Source organism: Molossus molossus, unplaced genomic scaffold (assembly GCF_014108415.1).
Source record: "Molossus molossus isolate mMolMol1 unplaced genomic scaffold, mMolMol1.p scaffold_m16_p_5, whole genome shotgun sequence".
Classification (NCBI taxonomy): Eukaryota; Metazoa; Chordata; class Mammalia; order Chiroptera; family Molossidae; genus Molossus; species Molossus molossus.
The window spans coordinates 41,723,239-41,736,120 of NW_023425388.1; the positions used below are offsets into that span (position 1 = coordinate 41,723,239).

Here is a 12,882-nt window from a genome sequence, read left to right on the forward strand (position 1 = left end):
AAAGCAACCTTTTTATAAATTATTTTATGAAAATATATTACTTTATAGGAAAGACCATTTTTGTCTCTTGTTTTTAGCCTCCTATATTAATCCTCATTGCTTGGAACGATGCCTTATTCCTGAATACGTATGAAATGGAGATGAATTATATATTCATATATTTTAAAGATCTCTTTAATAGAATTAATGAATCAATGTTTCTTTTTTGTAGTGAACCAAAAACAATAACAAGTGGTTCTTAATTCAAATGAGTTGTCAAAATTTGTTGAATTGAAATTATAAACCTTTTTATCTGCTCCTTCCTACTTAAAACATTCTAAATTATTGTCATGTTTACTTTCATTTATGTTAAGTGAAAATAATTAGGAATGAAGATAAAAAGTTATAATTACTTAAATTTCACTAGGTGTTCTGATTTTTTTCCCCATCAAAACCTACCAAAGGTTTTACCTCATTATATTTCCAGCTTAAGGTGATGGTTCTTGTACTAATTTCCTATGACACTGTGATTTTCTCCCCCTTCATTTTGATGGTCCCTTAACTTGTATTTTCATCACCTGGGTAATACAACTGACAACTGTGTATATGAACACTGACATATTTCATCGATATATATTGTAGTCGAGGAGAGTAATTTGCCCAAAGATCATAGCCTGCCCAGCAATTTATCTCACACCTGCCCAGACATCCATCAAAGTTCATGATGTAAACTCAGTGGGATTCAAAACTTACAATAAGAAACTAAAATTGATGTAATCAAGATTACGTGCAAGATGATATAAGGTATACAGTTACAACGCCATATTTTAATCCAATTATTTGTCAACATATAAACATTCACATTAATTTGAAAATGGACAGCCTTTTGAATATATTTTTCAACTTATGACTTCAAAACAATTTTTGTGGGCTTCAGATGTAATAATTTCCCAACATAAAAGTGTAAATTTGTAGAAACACTTAAAAATCTTTGCCAACATTCAACTTTGAATTATAAACTTGCTGTTAAATCCTGAATACATGGAAAGGCAGATTGCAAATAAAAATCTTTGTTTTGTTTCTGTGTGTCCATCACATCTCCATGTTCTCAATGAATTTAATGCTAGAATAAATTCTGACATTATTCAATCCCAGCACAGTAATCATGGATACCTTTACAGTTTGTTATGGAAGCATGTTAGCATTTAAAAAGTGTTTTAATATATTATTTCCAAAATTTTGTTCTCCAGAATGGGCACTTGAAGTAGACAGATGTTGGTTTTCCTATTTTACAGATGAAAAAAACTGACATTTGAATAGGTTAAGAAATTCTCAGCCAAAGTCACAAAACTCACTAAGGACAGTACCAAGAATAGAATCTAGATCTCCTGAAACCAGACTGTTTTTCCAGCATGCAAGACGGCTTTCTATGTAGTACTTAAGTGTTTCACAAAGAGCTGAAACCATCTTGGTCTACCTCACCTGATATTAAATAAAAAATTAAGTTCAGAGTGAAGGAATAGAACCAAGAAGAGAACTCAGGTTCCTCAATTCACCCACAAAATAATCTTTCTGGAATAAGCTTCTCCAAATACTTGGTATGGTTGTTGCTCATGTTACACTACATTGATTTATTGTTTCTATTTTAGCACTGGTAATACAAAGGCAACATTTTCCAAATGAACTGTTCTAACCAGGATAGGATGCATGATTTTATAAGTGTCTATTTTCAAAATTTGTGCATATTCAGGCATCAATTTAACAAGAAAAACTTCTGATTTGAAATGTAAATGAAAAACATCATTCCTATGTACTGTGAGCCCACTGAATGAGTTCAAATTTTCTTTTACTCTTTGTCTTAGCTTTGTAGATAGCAGAGTTAGTCCCTGGAGCATAACTATACTGGGAACATAAAATCCTTAAATATTGATTTCAGTTTGTTGATGTTTAAGCACCTTGGGAATGTAAATTACATTTTAATGTTCATAAATAGGTGGATAAAAACCAAAACTCTATTTTTAGATAGCTTAGAAAATTAATGTTTAAATTATATTAATGATAAAATCTTAAATATATTAGCATTTAATTCAAATACTAATAGAACTCTAGTTAATTGATCAATTTATTCTTACGATAGCCATCTTTAGATTTTATGCACATATATTAGAGGGTACATTTTTGACAAATTAATATGCCATCTTGTACCTACCATTAGTTTTTCGAATGTTCCTGTTTATGTAAAAATTTGTGAACTTAAATGTGTGCTAACAAGGAAGAGGGGGAAAAGTCTGAAGGGATTAAATTGACTAATTTCTGAGTCAGATGCTTCCAAATGCAATGGTCTAGAGAATAAAAATATGAACAAAGATTCAAATTGTCATGCATTTTAGCAGTTCAATAGATCTCCTTGTCTGTGAACTAGAAAACTGTCTATCATCTGCGTGTGTTTAGAGATTAGCAAATGGAAGGGTGGCTGAAGTCCCTTGACAGGGTGGTATTTGCTGCGGAGGCATCGTTCTCTTTGTTTTGTAGAGGACTGTTTTACTGATGCTTGCACAGAAAGAGTAGGTTACAAAGATTACACCATAACTTTTGGATAAATCATACGAGATTTAACAGCCAGAACACTAAACTTGGAATTAGGAAATGTGCCGCTTGGTTTCCATTTGTCTTTAAGATTCTTTGGTGCCTTTCGGTGCTCACATAACCTCAGACATCTGTTTTCGATTTTTCAGTTACAAAAGGATAAAGTTAGACTTGAGGATGTTTCTCCTTCTACCTGTGATTCTATTGAGAAGGGACACTCAGAATGCCTAAAGTATTAGATTTATTGCTTTTGATACCCTTGAAATCTACCATGGTTTCTATTCAAAGATAATTTGTGGTAATATAGCTCATTTATCCTTTGATTAATTGTTGGGCATTCACTGAATGCTGGACTGCACAGCCTGCGGTGTGGAAAGCACACCCTCACGTACAGCCCTGTGTTGCAGTAATTACGTTGGTTTAATAACACGCTCTCCTTCACCTGGGAAGAATCACTGTACCCTCTCTTCAGATGAACTGTTTCATTAGGCAATAGGTAACCTCTGGTTGGAGCTTATTATTCTAATAATTACCCAGAGAGATGAAGAAAACTGATTACCTCGGTCTTTTTAGCACCTTTGTTCTTTACAAAGAGCTTTTGTTGCTGCTAGAGTTACTCAAATGTCATAATATCCCTTAAGTTTAGCTTATGTATCTATCAGGGAGAGCACCGTTGTGGCATTTGGTAAGTTTGATGCCATGGTCACCAATCTTTTTTAGGAGGCATTGTTTGCTCTATTGTTGTAACCTTAAGAATAGCATTGAAATTTTACGTTAGTATTACAGACTGCTTTCACTGCATTTTCAGATATTTTCATTTTTCAAGCGCAACAATGAGTCTGCCTAAAACGGTGGCTGTGCTACATCGAAATGAGCGTTGGTGTTAAAGTGACCCCAGGATAAATAATGGCAATTGCACAATACAAGGAAACATTAATGAGAGGAAAGAAAATGATATTTCAGGCCATTTTTGTAGCTTTATAATAAGTTTTCTCTGTATACAAATTTTAATAAGATTTCTGATCCTTCTCGCCATACTGCCTCCTTTGTAACAAAGAATTTCTCCTCATCAGGTTTTGCCTTAGTAGCAATGGCTTTAGTGTTTGTACATATTTTTTTTTTTTTTTTGACAAAACAACAAGATTGCCTTAGTTTTTCATTTAGTATAATGGATAGCCAAAGACCAAGAAGGACTTAATGCAGTAAAACAAAACAAAACAAAACAGTCTTACGTCTTTGTGCTGTGATATTCTTCTACGGATGCAGATTTTGTGACTGTAATAACCAACATTGATTAATAATAGCCATTATTCATTAATTATTTATGACATGCCAACTACTGTATTATATTCATTTGAATCATTAAGCCTAGTCTATGTGACGTGCCAAGCACTGTTTTATATTCATTAGTTTTGGTGGGTGTCATCCCCATTTAACCAATGAGAAGCAGAACTTAAAAAAATCTTTTTTAGAGGACTTAACCAAATCTTTTAGAGAACAGATTATTCTATTATAGTTAATTAAGAGTCATTAGAACCAAAGCATATTTTATTATTCATATATGTCTTCATGGTATTATAACTCTGTGAAGCATGCAAATGACAGTGAAAAGTATAGCCTAAACTAATATGGGTTATTTTAGTTTTTTATTCATTGCTAGTTGTGAATTTCATGTGAGTTAACGGTAATTTATAAGTTATGACTTTGAAATCATATGTCAATCTATTTTAACCAATATACGATAATATACAACCTCCTGAGAGCTGTGTCTTTCTTAGCCCCAGTGGTCACTTATGACATAATTCGTATCATAATGCAAAACTGTTTATAGCCTCTGATATTGGAATCACCTCCAAAGTTTTCACTATTTTTCCAGAATGTCCCCAGTGATATGCATCTTTACTCGCTGAGGATGAAAACAGTTTTCAAACTGGTTAAAATTAATCAAATGAGATTATAACTATAAAATCCTCAATGCTTTACATGGCGTATGAAATATTCAGTACATTTAAGTTTTGTATTATTGTCATTAATATTAATATTTTAAGGCCAAGTCTGGTAACTACATTGAATGACCACATTGGGAAATATTGTTTGCAGCACTTACAGTAACGTGATTGATTTTCATATTTGGCTTGGAATGACTCTGAAGGCAGCTCCAAGGGAGAAAATCCAAAATGTCTTTGATTAGTGGCAGCATAAAGTAATTACATAATTGTGTAAGTGATACAAGGAAAGGCACCATTCATTTGAATCATTAAGCCCAGCCTATTGAATCAAACACCCTTCTCAGTGGTTGATAAAAATTTTACAATCAATAATATAAAATTAAATAATCATAACACCAAACACTTAGGAAGAGTTTACTGTGTACCAGGCACCATTCACTTTATATCAATCTATTTCCTAACAACTTCATGAAGTAAGCTCTATTATTAAAATCCTCATTTTATAGGTGAAGAAAGAGAGGCACATAGCTGAAAGGTAACTTGACCAAGGTAGCAGAGCCAGCAAGTGGCAAAGCTAGGATTAGAACTCGGGCCATCTGGCTACAAAGTCTATGCCCACAACCAAACCTGGGCAAGATCAGTAACAACCACTTTAAAGTAAAATAGGAACTTATTGGCTGATTTATAAAGATAACAAAATAAATTTAAGAATAATCAAATAACGTTCATTAAAATAACTTTTAAAATTGTTATGTTTTAATTAAAATTACTAACTAATTAGATTTTATATTCGTATGATTTATATAATATTCCAGTTTTCTATTACCAGGAATTTCAAAAGTCTTGCAAGATGTATGTTTTGTTTAAATGGAATAATAAAAAAATTCTGGTGGTTTTTAACCCATGGCACTTTAAAATACCCACACAGAATTGTCCATCATTTTGAAAAACTATGTTTCTTTATAAACATTGTTATTTTAAAGTGCAACCTATGTGAAGAATGTTATTCAAATAAAAAAGGTTATTTGCCCAATTTTCAAAAACTGCCATTGAAAAACATTAATTTTCATGTTACTGGAGAAACTTAATGCAATTCAAGAGAAATTTTGAATATTCCCTGTATATATTTAAACAATCTTATTTGATCTTGTGAGTAATGAGTGGCCTCCAGTTGTAAAATGAAATAAAATAAAAACACAATAGTTTTTTTAAATGTCTCCCATGAAAACATTATTTTAATTTTGTATTAAAAAAATACATTAATTTCTAATACCTATGATTTAGAACTTGTAAATTTGAAAGATTTTCCTGAGGAAGTTAAAGTAACAGTTTGAGTATTTTCCCCTTACTTTGTCTTCTATATGTTTCTGCAAAATGTTAATTCCATTTTTTGGGGGAAATTAAAATAATCCCTGCTATCTTCCCTCTTAATGATCATTTCGGATACACTGAAATTTGTTGTTAGAGTAATGTTAACATGAAATATCTATTGTTATATGTTGAGATGATAAAATTAATAACATTTACTTATTTAGATTATGTTATGAGTGAATCTTTAACTGTTTTGGTTTATTTCTTATTGGTTCAAAAGAGTTCATCACGAGATATCTTTTACATGAGTCCTTCCCTCGAGGTTTGTGTCTCAATTTTACAGACCATTTAGAGAAGACTTTAAAAGGTTGTCAGCTTGCTAGAAATAATAGCTAAACTCCTTTATAATTACTTGAAGAGAAAAATAATTTCTCATTGGAAGAAATCAAATTACACAAAATTACCGTTTTTTTATTTTTAAAGAGAAAATTATTTGTGTCTCAAAAATTCAACCTACTTTAAGCTTTAATCTCTAATGGGGTGATTTTAATACTTTAGAAAATGTGTTTTTTTTCCTCATTTTTTGGAAACAATCATTGAAAACCAATGATTGTTTAATGAGCTTAATTATTTAAATTCTTTATGGTACAATATTGTTATAATGAAAAAGTGTTCTTAGACAATTTATCATGGAATTACAACCCCACTCCCCCTGCCCCATGGCAATGTCTAACAGTGCTAAACTCTTACTATATGATTTCTTTTCTTAAAATGTTACCAAAAGACATCATTTTGTTTCACCTTTGGAACACTGCTATTTCGGGATTTAAACATATGTTTAATTACCAAAGCCTGGTGGAGCAGGAGTTGCTGAGAAAGGAAATGTTGCTGAATTAGAATTTGAACTAGAGTCAAGAGTTAATCATTTTTAGAAATTGTGCTGGCTTTTTAACAGTGCTTGGATAAAACTGCCAGAAACATATTTTCATGTTAATTCCATCTAGGAGCATAGGTTTATGACTAAATCGTAAGTGCCAGGTAATGGGTAGTATGCATAAATACCAGTTTTGGCTTCATTTTGCTTTTCTTTTTCAGAGAGAGTTTTCTAATAATGAGAAGTTGATCCTCTTACCCCATGGGCTCTATGGAGAAAAAAAAAAATCTGTTGGTGCCTTTAAACTACAATCCTGCTGAACATGATTGCTTACTTTTGGCAACTAAGCAAAGAAAATAGGGTGATTTTTTTTTTTAATTTTTTTTTTTTTAGCTTCGGAAAAAGACAGAAGTATTGTATAACCTCTGATGGAGCTCATTACAGAATGTGAACTTCAAAAGACTGAACTAGCAATAGAAAAATAAAAGCCAGTTAGGATTCATAAATCAGAACTTTGAACTAAAATGAAAGAGCAGGACTTAAAAAAATAAAAATGGACTATACATCTGTCATTTTTATCCTCAAGGTGTGCAGGAAATATTTCTAAATCAAAAATATTTTTAATTTGGGTTTTATTCATATGATTTGTGACTCTCCTAGATTTTATACATCTACTCACGGTCTTATAAATATAGCAAAATTTTGAAAATTTATTTAAAGTGTACTTTATAAAGCTACTCAGAAGTATGTAAGCTACTTTGTTTTAAAATTGTTTTCTTAAAACACTGAGATTCAAACTGGTGAGTCATCTTCCTTAGATCTCAGTTATATATTAATTTGCTATTTCAAGGCATAGTTACTTCATGAGGAATGTTAATGCGTTCTGTGGGAATATGTGTGATTTTTCATTCTGAGCATGGATCTGGTCTTGTAGGATCGCTTTCCATTTAATAGCCCAGAATTGTCTACTTTATGTCCAGGTGCTCATGTCTGTCATCACCTTTTACGTTTATCTTACCCAAACCAAGTATCTCTTTTGCAGGGAGACTCGTTTATATTCTCTCTTCTAAGAATAAGACTTTGCATAGCTCTTTCAACAATTTCCAGCATCTTTCTGTTTCAAAACCACCTTAGTTTGAACTGGGTATTGCTTTGCCTGCTGAGTAAAGGAGAGAGCAGGGCAGCATCTTCAAACCAAACGAAAACAGATAACTATGTTACTCAGAGAAGAACAATGTGTGTGCACTTTTATGTCATGAGAATTTATTTTATAAAAAGTTCTGTGAAGGACTTTGTGTTGATACAGCCACGTAACAATACACTGTAGACTGGGGGAAGAGTTGGATTTCAGATTTAACTGGTTTTAAATATTAATAACTTTAGCTTTTTAAATTTGTGTGTGAACATGTCTCTGTATAAAATTTATAAGATCACTAAAATAATCTCAATTGATTTTTATTTTTTAACTACTAAACTACTCATAAGATTCAATCTCCCAAAATCACCAAGGGAGATAGAGTAGACAGTCTCCTCATATCTGTTCCCTAGTCCCAAATTTCTTTCCTCACAGAAACCGATGTCCCAATACCTTATGTAGATGACTATAACTTCAATCCATACAGTACATTTTTTTTTTTTTATCCTCACCCGAGGACATTTTTCCATTTTTTGTTCAGATAGAGTGGGAGGGAGAGAGAGGAAGAGAGAGAGAGAGAAACATTGATGTGAAAGGAACACATCGAGTGGCTGCCACCCGCATGACCAACCAGGGCCAGGGACAAACTGCAACCGAGGTACGTGCCCTTAGCGGGAACCAAACCTGGGTCTCTCCGGACCGCAGGCCGACACTCTAACAGCTGAGCCAAACCGGCCAGGGCCATACAGTGCATTTTTTAAAGATTAAAAAAAAAATTTAAGTTAACGCAAATCCTACCTTTCTTATAATCATTGTTAACATTTTATGAACATTGTTGTTGTTTTATCTTAGGTGTTTATTTATTTATTTAGGGCCATTTTTAAATTTATTGGAATGACATTGGTTAATAAGATTATATAGGTTTCAAGTGTACATTTCTATGATACATGACTTGTGTATTGTGTTGTGTGCCCACTTCCCAAAGTCATATCATCTTTTATCACCATATATCAGTCCCCCATTATCCTTTACTACCCCTCTACCCATCTTCCCTTTGAGAACCACCATACTGCTGTCTGTGTCTATAAGTTTTAGTTTTATATTCCACATATGAGTGAAAGCATATGGTTCTTAGCTTTTTCTGAATGACTTATTTCACTGAGCATGATAGTCTCAAGGTTCATTCCTGTTGTCACAAATGGCAGTATTTTATCTTTTTTATGGCTGTGCAGTATTCCATTGTATATAGGTACCACAACTCCTTTATCCAATTATCTATCAAAGGATCTTTGGTTGTTTCCATGCCTTGGCATTGGAAATAATGCTGCAATGAACGTAGTGGTGCATGTATCTTTGCAAATAAATATTTTCAAATTTTGGGGGGTGTTTTAATAATTTCAATGACTATATAGATTATAGATAAAGAGGCAGATGAATAGATAGCACTTAAATGAAATGTTATATTAAGAAAAGAGGCATTATATTTAATTCTTTATAAAATGTATTAATTTCTGCAAGAGCCCTATTATGTTATAAAAAAAAATTCTGAAAACATTTAAGACCTTGGATTTATTATGTATGCACTTTTTGTTACTTGTTTCAATATAAGATGACATTCATTAAATCCATATGTAAGATGTTGAAAATAACATACTTACTATATATTCCACTGAACCCAAAGCTTATTGTTAGCATTTATTTTTTATAATTTATATTTCCAAGAATATATTTTGTTTTTTAATAGTAATTTTCAACTGTTTACTAGTTTTTGGTTTTTCATTGAAATGGATTCAATGGTTAATGCAAGTTTTATTACCAAATATGCTTCATTTCTGAGGGCTATTTGAGTAATCTTGTCTTTGACAGATTTTATTTTACATTTTGACTATCATTTTATTTTTTACATTTTAAAATGTAGATAATTTAAGCAAAGCTCTATATGACATAATACATATAAAATAAAGTGCAATGTCCACTTAGTTCAGTTTTTAAATATTTTTTTTAGAAGGCCAGGTATTACATTGAATTACTGTGTTTGTAAACATTGTATATTTACTTTTGTCAAAACACTAACAGAAATTTCTAGTACCCACCTCAAAAAAGAAAAACACTAAAAATTGTTTCAGGAATATAGATGTATCCAACTTAAATAGCAAAAAGTGAATTATAATTTTGCTACACTAAAATTGTTTCACTGTTTTATTTGATAACATCCAATATAAGGGGTAATTATGAAAAACAGACATCTACAGATACTTCCAAAATCTTACTGAGAATATCCTGTTAGCAGTAGATACCAATCAAAGGTCAGCCACAGTTAGCGGTGTATGCATAAACTGGTTGGCTCAGACCATGTGCATATTTGGAACATTAATTTTATACTGCTGATTGCTATCATAACCATTCTGGTACACCTTAATTGAATTACCCGTCCTAAAACCAGTTTGTATACCAACAGACACAAAATTACTTTCAAAGCACTGCTGTAATTTACACTACTGTAACTACCATTTTGAGTTTTTGCCCTCAAATTTCTCTTAAGTAGACAAAAGTAAACCTCTGTTACAATTTCCCTATATATATAAAGTTACTAAATCCACCTCTTTTATGTGAATAATGAGCTCGGTAGTCATCCTTCATGCCTCCTCTACTATTAGAATGACATGAACTTCTATCTTTGACCAAGTAAAAGAATTTGGGATTAATCGCTTGATTGGCTTCATGAAGCAGAAATAAAGTCACTTACTTGTTTTATGTTATTAGATGTGAAGAAAATATTTTAGTACTGTGAACAGTTCTTCCAGTTAGATGAATATAACTTCCTGAGGAGTTAGGTAACTATAACTGATGACAGACGTTACATCTTCCACATGTAGCCCTCTGAAAATCATACGTGTAGCAATTGCAATGGGAACTTTCCCATGTTGGAATTAATTGAGAACCCAGTTGTATTCCTGTTAACTTTTTTCAACATGGATACCCGTGAAAGGCCACTCTCTTCTCATTTGTCTGATAAGCTCATCACATCTTTTGGTTTCACAAAAACAATGATTGTATTTTCCTTTGACTCATCTATTTCATTAGATTCCATTAAGTGTATCTTCCTTGCATACATCATTATATAAATCCACAGTCTGAAGAATATTGTGGTTTTTGTTTTAGTATACTCCTGTTTATACAAATATAATGTTTCAGGGAGTCTTCAGCAAGCTGCCTTACTTCTTTTGGTCAAGTTGCACTCTACAGTGTTTGCCTACTAGGTCTTAATTAATACATAGTCTTGTATGGAGTGAATTCTGTATAAGGTATTTCTTATAATTCATCAAGGAAAAAGGGTGTTTTTCTTAGATTGATTTTCTCACACACTACAGGTCAGTCTTCCTGATGTTACAATATAAATGTCCTAACCTCTCTCCAAATTACACTTGTGGTCTTTTGGGAGCAGCATCACCACAGATACAAGCAAACTGAAAGCTGAATGGTTTCGAGTCTTCAGCAGCTCCTTGCTTTACCTGTTGGTCAGTTCCTCGGTTGGCACCAGCACCAGAAAACAGGCCCATTCTCTCTGTAGAAATGGCCAATGATTGGATCCATCTGAGCTACTCCAGTTGTTCTAAACAACTTAGAACAACTGGAGAGCTCTGAGCTTCAGTAACAATGGGTTCAGTAAAGTTATCTGGCAGATATACCTAGGACATTTATAGGGTAGTTTGCTTCATAGAAATTCAGAATTGGCTTTGGGCACTTATGGTCTCTAACTATCATTTCCTTGCTTCTTTGGTGTGCTTCCACCTCTTGTGGCATTTCTAGCCAATCTAGTGTGTTCTTGATAGAAATTATTCTCGAATTTGGCCATTTCAGCAAAATTCCTCTTCTTTTTAGTTTCTCCTCAGAGGATCTATACTGAGTTCCAGATTGGGGTTCTTCCTTACTTCCTCCTAATCAAGTTGCCTCAAACTTTGTCTCCTGGGTTCAGTCTTAGTTATCAAAATGAGTGAATGTGATATTACCGGTTGTGGTTGGTGGGGAAAAATCTGGGGACAGTCTAGTGTGATGAACCCCTAGAAGTGGCTTTAATAACAGTGAAGCCTTGGGGTGGGGGTGGGGGTGAGAGCTGAAGAGCAATGAAGAGAATTAGAGCCGCAGGACTAGAGAAATAAATTAGGTTATTTTATTTTTTATGTTTATTTTTAAGTGATTTTAGAGAGGAAGGGAGAGGGAGAAAGAGAGAGGAGCATCAATCGGCCGGGGCTGAAGCCTGCAACTTGGGCATGTGCCCTTCCTAGCAATCGAATGGGTGACCTTTTGGTGCTCGGGACAACACTCAACCAACTGATCCACACTGGCCAGGATGGTTATTTTATTTTATTTATTTTTTATCATCCTCACCTGAGGACATTTTTCTATTTTTTGTTCAGGTAGAGTGGGAGGGAGAGAGAGGAACAGAGAGAGAGAGAGAAACATCGACATGAAAGGGACACATCGAGTGGTTGCTACCTGCACGACCAACCAGGGCCGGGGACAAACTGCAACCGAGGTACGTGCCCTTAGCGGGAACCGAACCCGGGTCTCTCCGGCCCACGGGCCGATGCTCTAACCGCTGAGCCAAACCTGCCAGGGCTATTTTAATTTTTTTAAAGGGTTTATAAGTACTTTGTTGGTCTTCATATTCTTGCATGTTTGAAGAAGGCTGCCTGTTGTCTTTAAGGCTGAAGGATCACTGGCTTTCTTATTATCATAATTATTATGAAATCAATAAATGTATTAAAATTGTAATATGGATTTCTGGTGGCTGAGAAATGGCATAATGATGTGTGTGTGTTTGTGTGCGTGTGTGTGTGTACAAGATTCACCTGCAGTAGGGCAATTGGATGGGGCATAGACCTTAGAGCATCAGAAACACCTTATTGTTATGGTTTATCCTTCTTTTTCCATCTTTATAATTCCCCACAGGGATGTCTTCTTCTAATTCTCTGGAAACTACAGTTCATTAAACCTATAAACTTATTTTACAAGTAATCAATAGAGTATTTTGTAAACTAACAAAT

The 12,882-nt window shown here is 33.4% G+C and overlaps 1 protein-coding gene and 1 pseudogene across 1 annotated transcript in view; one reads left to right on the top strand and one right to left on the bottom strand.

Moving 5' to 3' along the window:
• The window catches only part of NAALADL2 (N-acetylated alpha-linked acidic dipeptidase like 2), an 881,081-nt gene that overhangs the window by 755,200 nt on the left and 112,999 nt on the right, over nt 1-12,882 (top strand). The window lies entirely within an intron of this gene.
• On the bottom strand, nt 10,142-11,394 carry LOC118617549 (annotated as a pseudogene).